This window comes from Monodon monoceros, unplaced genomic scaffold (genome assembly GCF_005190385.1).
Source record: "Monodon monoceros isolate NGI ecotype Baffin Bay Population unplaced genomic scaffold, NGI_Narwhal_1 Super_Scaffold_6, whole genome shotgun sequence".
Classification (NCBI taxonomy): Eukaryota; Metazoa; Chordata; class Mammalia; order Artiodactyla; family Monodontidae; genus Monodon; species Monodon monoceros.
In genome coordinates this window covers 78,064,531-78,071,205 of record NW_021703783.1, presented here as the reverse complement: position 1 = coordinate 78,071,205, position 6,675 = coordinate 78,064,531, and the positions used below count along the sequence as shown (strand labels likewise).

At 42.1% G+C, this 6,675-nt stretch overlaps 2 non-coding genes across 2 annotated transcripts; both read right to left on the bottom strand.

Annotated features, from left to right (window-relative positions):
- Positions 1–763: 763 nt before the first annotated feature.
- TRNAW-CCA lies at positions 764–835 on the bottom strand. The gene has a single exon. It is a non-coding gene; the product is annotated as a tRNA-Trp (tRNA).
- A 664-nt stretch (positions 836–1,499) lies between these two features.
- Positions 1,500–1,571, bottom strand: TRNAD-GUC. Its single transcript has one exon. It is a non-coding gene; the product is annotated as a tRNA-Asp (tRNA).
- Positions 1,572–6,675: the final 5,104 nt, after the last annotated feature.

Sequence of the window (6,675 nt, the reverse complement as noted above, 5' to 3'; positions counted from 1 at the left end):
ACTATTCAGTACTAAGAGTACTGGAGCTTACAAAGGTGAATGAGTAAACTTTGCTCCCTGCTATGAGAGATTAATAGTTGAAAGTGGTACCTGATTTGTCACCACTCGCATTAATTGGTGAAAATATAAAAGATGCATTGGTATCACTTAGGTCCAATGGATTCTAGCAAGTTTTTTCAACAGTTTCCACCTTTATTATAAAACATTTAGTAAAGAGTGGGATCTGGGGTCAGTCACGCGGTTCAGAGTCTCTGGTGGGACTCTGTTTCATCCGTAAGCGTGTACAACGTGCACACATTGCAGTGTTGTATACAGTGCCTGGCACATGGGCGAAAGCATGTAAACTATTACACAAAGTTAGAAACTACCCTGTTGGACTTGCTTTCCGAAGGCAAACGGGTCTAAAATTGTTTTTGGAAAAACAGCTTGTACGGTATATGCATCGTATGTTTCCTGTTAAGGACCACCATGGGCTGATATGCCCACGAATGCACAACAGTAATAGCCCACATCTCTATGCATTATGCACTTTGAATGACAGAGAACTCACAAGGCCAAACAGTAAAAAAAAAAAAAAAAAAAAAAAAAGAAACCAGCCTTTATGTTTCACGATATATAGTGATCCTTGTCTTTTTGCAGACTAAGGATTACTGGGATAACATTTGAATGAGGAAGATTTAATCCTAAAATCAAAGGCATTTTCAAAAAATGGCGGGAATACATCTAGCTTTATAGAAACCAGTGGGCCTAAAAATAAAAACCATGACCCCGACGTGATTCGAACACGCAGCCTTCTGATCTGGAGTCAGACGCGCTACCGTTGCGCCACGAGGTCCTGCTGGGCTGGGGCTCACGCAATTTCTTAGGACTCCGGTAACATGGCGTCTCTTCCGGGCACGCCTCGCCTTGTCTTCTATTCTCTCCCTGCCCCTCCATCCAGTTTAGGTCGGACTGGAGACTGATTCTTTTAGTGCCAAGATTTTCCTCACAGCTATCCCTTTACCTAGGCAAGGATGGAACTAGCAGAGGCGGGAGAATGGAGTTTCCCTTTTAGTCGAGTCTCCAGGGTCAAAGGACACCGGTCCTTTCTCTTCTTCTGCAAGCGATTTCCGTTCTAACCTGCCCGGCTAGGGGCGGAGACTCGGCCCTCATCTTCCCCACCCCCTCCCCGTTCAGTGGGCTGAGTTCGTGACCTCCGTTTGGAATTTGGCGGGGCGCTACTGCGCATGCGTAGGCGTTTGCCAGCTAGCGTCAGCTACCGGCTGGGAGCGCGTAGTGGGTTTTTAACGAACGTTTTCGTCTTTCTTAACCCTTCTGACAACAGTGTAAAGCGTTTACTCTCGGAGTTGGCTTTTATCTCACGGTGAGCATTAAGCTTAAAAGTTACCACTTTGAAAAGACGCACTTATAAAAAATATCCGCATGTTGTGTTTGTCACCCATGCTGGGTAGTTGAATTACGCAGAAAATAGTAGTAGTGGTTAGTAAAAGTAAACCACTCTCCCCGTCGGGGAATTGAACCCCGGTCTCCCGCGTGACAGGCGGGGATACTAACCACTATACTAACGAGGAGCTGTTCGTTTCTTTTCTCTCAAGTACTACTTAAAGGTAAGGAGAGATTTCCCCTCCTACCACTCACCTGCGAGTGTGAAAATAGCCTGTTGCTCCTCACATTATCCATTCTGGGCGCCTTGGACTCTTTTCGTCCCTGAAAATAGTAGATGGTTTAGAATAAATGAAACAAAATGCGCTACCAGTTTTAGTGATGGTGAACTGTTGAACATAGTTTGCCAGGACTTTTCATGCTTTCCAGATGATTTAGGTTTCTGGCGGGAGATTTTTGTTTTAAGTGACCAAGAATACCGAGTTGACACAGGGTTTTTTTGTTTTTGTTTTTTTAATTTTAATTTTATTAGAGTATGGTTGATTTAGAATGTTGTGTTAGGGAGCAGAGTTTTACCTTCACAAATTTATATATTTTTTCTTTAGTCAAAGTTCAAGGGTATCATATGGTTGCCAGATGTCAGGGGCAGTCGGAGTTGCCCCACAGTCTAGTGCCTCTTCAAACTATTTGTAAGCTTTTCAGACACAAAAGGGCTCACGCAGGCCAAATGAAATTTTATTAGCTGATTTTTCCTGTATTTAGGTCTTTTTCCTGAGGCGTCTACAGTTTACTCGGAAATGACAAACACTTAAATGGTTAAATAATAATACATTTAAATAATTCAAAACAAGGATGTGCCATTGATTAAACATAGGGTTAGGAAAGTACATTAATATAATAATTTATATTATCCTGAGCCTTTTCATAAATAGGATCAAGCCTGTTCCCAGGGGGACCAAGAGGGCCTCACTTACAAACTTCTAAGGTTAACTCTAAATAAGTGAATTTATAGAGTCACAAACTGACATGATTAAATGTCTTTATTATAGAACTTAAACTTACGTGTCTTAAGAAATCCATTCCTTGTACTAGGAATTAGTATTTTTATAGATCATAGGTTACATGGTGTTTTCCATCTGATGAAAGTGATTTTGGATTTAAACACAGACATTAAAAAATGGCAATTTCTTTTTTTTTATAACATCTTTATTGGAGTATAACTGCTTTACAACGGTGTGTTAGTTTCTGCTGTATAACAAAGTGAATCAGCTATACATACACATATATCCCCATATCCCCTCCCTCTTACATCTCCCTCCCACTCTCCCTATCCCACCTCTCTAGGTGGTCACAAAGCACTGAGCTGATCTCCCTGTGCTATGCGGCTGCTTCCCACTAGCTATCTATTTTACATTTGGTAGTGTATATATGTCCATGCCACCCTCTCACTTCATCCCAGCTTACCCTTCCCCCTCCCCATGTCCTCAAGTCTATTCTCTATGTCTGCGTCTTTATTCCTGTCCTGCCCCTAGGTTCTTCTTTTTTTTTTTTAGATTCCATATATATGTGTTAGTGTACGGTATTTGTTTTTCTCTTTCTGACTTACTTCACTCTGTATGACAGTCTCCAGGTCCACCCACCTCACTACAAATAACTCAGTTTCATTTCTTTTTATGGCTGAGTAATATTCCATTGTATATATGTGCCACATCTTCTTTATCCATTCACCTGTCGATGGACACTTAGGTTGCTTCCATGTCCTGGCTATTGTAAATAGAGCTGCAATGAACATTGTGGTACATGACTCTTTTTTTTTTTTTTCATGACTCTTTTTGAATTATGGTTTTCTCAGGGTATATGCCCAGTAGTGGAATTGCTGGGTCATATGGTAGTTCTAGTTTTAGTTTTTTAAGGAACCTCCATACTGTTCTCCATAGTGGCTGTATCAATTTACATTCCCACCAACAGTGCAAGAGTGTTCTCTTTTCTCTACACCCTCTCCAGCATTTATTGTTTGTAGATTTTTTGATGATGGTCATTCTGACTGGTGTGAGGTGATACCTCATTGTAGTTTTGATTTGCATTTCTCTAATGATTAGTGATGTTGAGCATCCTTTCATGTGTTTGTTGGCAATCTGTATATCTTCCTTGGAGAAATGTCTATTTAGGTCTTCTGCCCACTTTTGGATTGGGTTGTTTGTTTTTTTGATATTGAGCTGCATGAGCTGCTTGTAAATTTTGGAGATTAATCCTTTGTCAGTTGCTTTGTTTGCAAATATTTTCTCCTATTCTGAGGGTTGTCTTTTCATCTTGTTTATGGTTTCCTTTGCTGTGCAAAAGCTTTTAAGTTTCATTAGGTCCCATTTGTTTATTTTTATTTCCATTTCTCTAGGAGGTGGGTCAAAAAGGATCTTGCTGTGATTTATGTCATAGAGTGTTCTGTCTGTGTTTTCCTCTAAGAGTTCTATAGTGTCTGGCCTTACATTTAGGTCTTTAATCCATCTTGAGTTTAAAAAAATGGCAATTTCTGAGGCCTGTTTTGGCACATTTTTTTTTTCACTCTTAAATACACCCAAAGCCTCAATAAAACTCAGTGTCCCTGGGCCTCCTTCTACTTCTGACCCTCCACTAACTCTTGTAAAGTCCAAAGGGCCCTGCGATAACTATGCTGATGTCCTTTTCTGGGTAGGATTGAAGAGACTTCCCTCTGGTCTCTAAGTTGGAGAGGCTTCAGGGCAGTGGGAAGCCAGGTCTTCTGAACTGTTTGCACAAGGTTTCACACTGTGGGAGAAGAGGCTTAATCTTTGTCTCTTCAGAAGAGACACCATCCTCTCCACCTAAGCTCTGTAAAGCTATGCCAGTGGCTCTACATGTGTTGTTACTGCTCCTCTTTTATCCTCCCTAGGGATGGGAAGAAGCAGCCTGAGTCAGCAGAGATTATGGAGCAGGGAACACAACACCTGCTGTCCATCTTCCTAAAATGGAAGGAAAAGAGAGGGTAACTAACCTGAACAGGATAAGGCAGCTCAGAGATTCCTCACTGTCAGCACTGGGAGAAAGTAAAGGTTACAATCGGGCTGGCAGTACAGAGGGCATAGAACTCTCTTTGGAGGTAAACAGCATGATGGCAATTGATGTGATTGAAAGTTTCAAATCTTGCTTTACCTAAGTAACTGTAGAGCTTATCACAGCTTGCAAAAGCATTCACATTCATTTTCTCTTCCCAACAGCCCTGGGAGGTTAACAGGGCAAGTGTTTTATCCCTATACGGGAATCTTGTGTAGTTATACAGGTAGGAGGTGGTGAGAGGCCAGGAATCACCCAAGCCTTGACTGCAAATCTTGTGCAGTTTTCACCCTGCTGCACAGTTCCACATACATGTATATTAACAAAGAAATATGAGTTATGGAGAGAATAAGTTTTATCACTTTGTATGTGTCACACTTGTTCCTGTACTAATATTTATTAACCTCTAATTACTTAGCAGACACTGTAGTTATTTATTCACTACTGAACCTACAATATGCCAGACATTGCTTTAGATGCATGAGGAGGTTTCAGTTAACAAATTCTGTTCTTGTGGAGCTTATTTCCTAACAGAAGGAGGACAGACCATAAACAATGATGATCATAGATAAATAAGTTAGATGGTGACAAGAGTGGAAATAGAAGAAAATAGCACGGTAAGTGGGTTTGGAGAGTGGCAAGTTAAGTAAACAGAATGTGGTCAAAGTAGGCTTCATTTTTTTTTTTTAATTTATTTTTTTAACTTATTTATTTGTGGCTGTGTTGGGCCTTCGTTGCTGCACGCAGGCTTTCTCTAGTTGCAGAGAGCAGGGGCTACTCTTCATTGTGGTGAGCCTGCTTCAGTAGTTGTGGCTCGTGGGCTCTAGAGCACAGGCTCAGTAGTTGTGGCGCACGGGCTTAGTTGCTCTGCAGCATGTGGGATCTTCCCGGACTAGGGCTCGAAACTGTGTCCCCTGCATTGGCAGGCAGATTCTTAACCACTGCACCACCAGGGAAGCCCTAGGGAAGCCCTAGGCTTTATTTTAAGAAGGTAACATTTGAACAGACTTGAGGGAGGTAAGAGGTGTAGCCGTATAACTATTTGGGAGGCCTGTGGGGCCTTAAAGTTCATTGTAGACTTTGGCTTTTATTCTGAGGGGAAATACAGAGTTACTATAGGGCTTTGAAAAGAGAAATGACATGGTCTGGTTTATGTTTTAAAGGACTCTTGGCTACTGGGTTGAGAATAGACTGTAGTGGACAAGAGCAGCAGCAGGGAGACCAAAGAGGTCTACTGCAGTAGTGATAGTGGTTCAGGCTGGAGTGGGAGTGGTTGGGAATGTGAGAGGAGCTGATAATATTTCAAAGGTAGAGCCAGTAAAATTTCGTGATAGAGTGACTGTGAGGTGTGAGAGCGAAAGAGAAATCAAAGATGCTTCCAAAATGTTTGGCCTGAGCAACTGGGAGGATAGAGTTGCCATCAACTGCAGTGGAGAAGAATAATGCTCGGAGCACTGCATCCATGTGGAGAGTCCACGTGAAGGGCACAGCTTGGGGGAGGCACGGCGCCATTCCCATGGATGCTCTGTGGCTGGCACTCCTTGAACTGTGCAACGAAGCACCTCTGCCTGCGGAGCAGTCTTTTGGGGGATAAGAAGCATTCCAGTTTGGGATGTGTTAAGACTGAGACATAGAGAAGGCAGTTGAATGTAATAGTTGAGTATTCATTGTACAGGTCGTTGTACCAGCACAGTGCAGGGGGGCTGGAGATACAGTGATGAACAAAGACAGACCCTGACCTCAAGGAGCTTCCATTTTAGTGGAGGAGACACAGAATAGTAACAACAACAACAACAATGTAAAATCACCACTGTGACAATTACTAAGAAGAAGATGCAGAGGGAAGAGCTTTCTTGGTAGATGGAACTGGATGTGCAAAGATTATAGGAAATGGGGAAATGTGGTGAGCAGAGGGGCTGAAAGAAGGCTGATGTGATCAGGAAGCAAGAGGAAGGTCACAGAAGAGACGAGGCTGAAAGGCCAACCCAGAGTGGGACAAAGTCTCGCAGGCTGTGTTAAGAACTTCGGCCTCTTATTCATTTCTATTTATTTATTTATTTATTATTTTTAGGGTTTATTGAGATATAATTTACAAGCAGTACAATTCATTCTTTTTTAGGCATAGCATTCTATGAATTTTGACCATAATCAAAATCTTTCCACCACTTTCATCACAAAGTCCCCTTATGCCTCTTTGCAGTGAGTCCTCTGTCTCCAGTCCCAGGC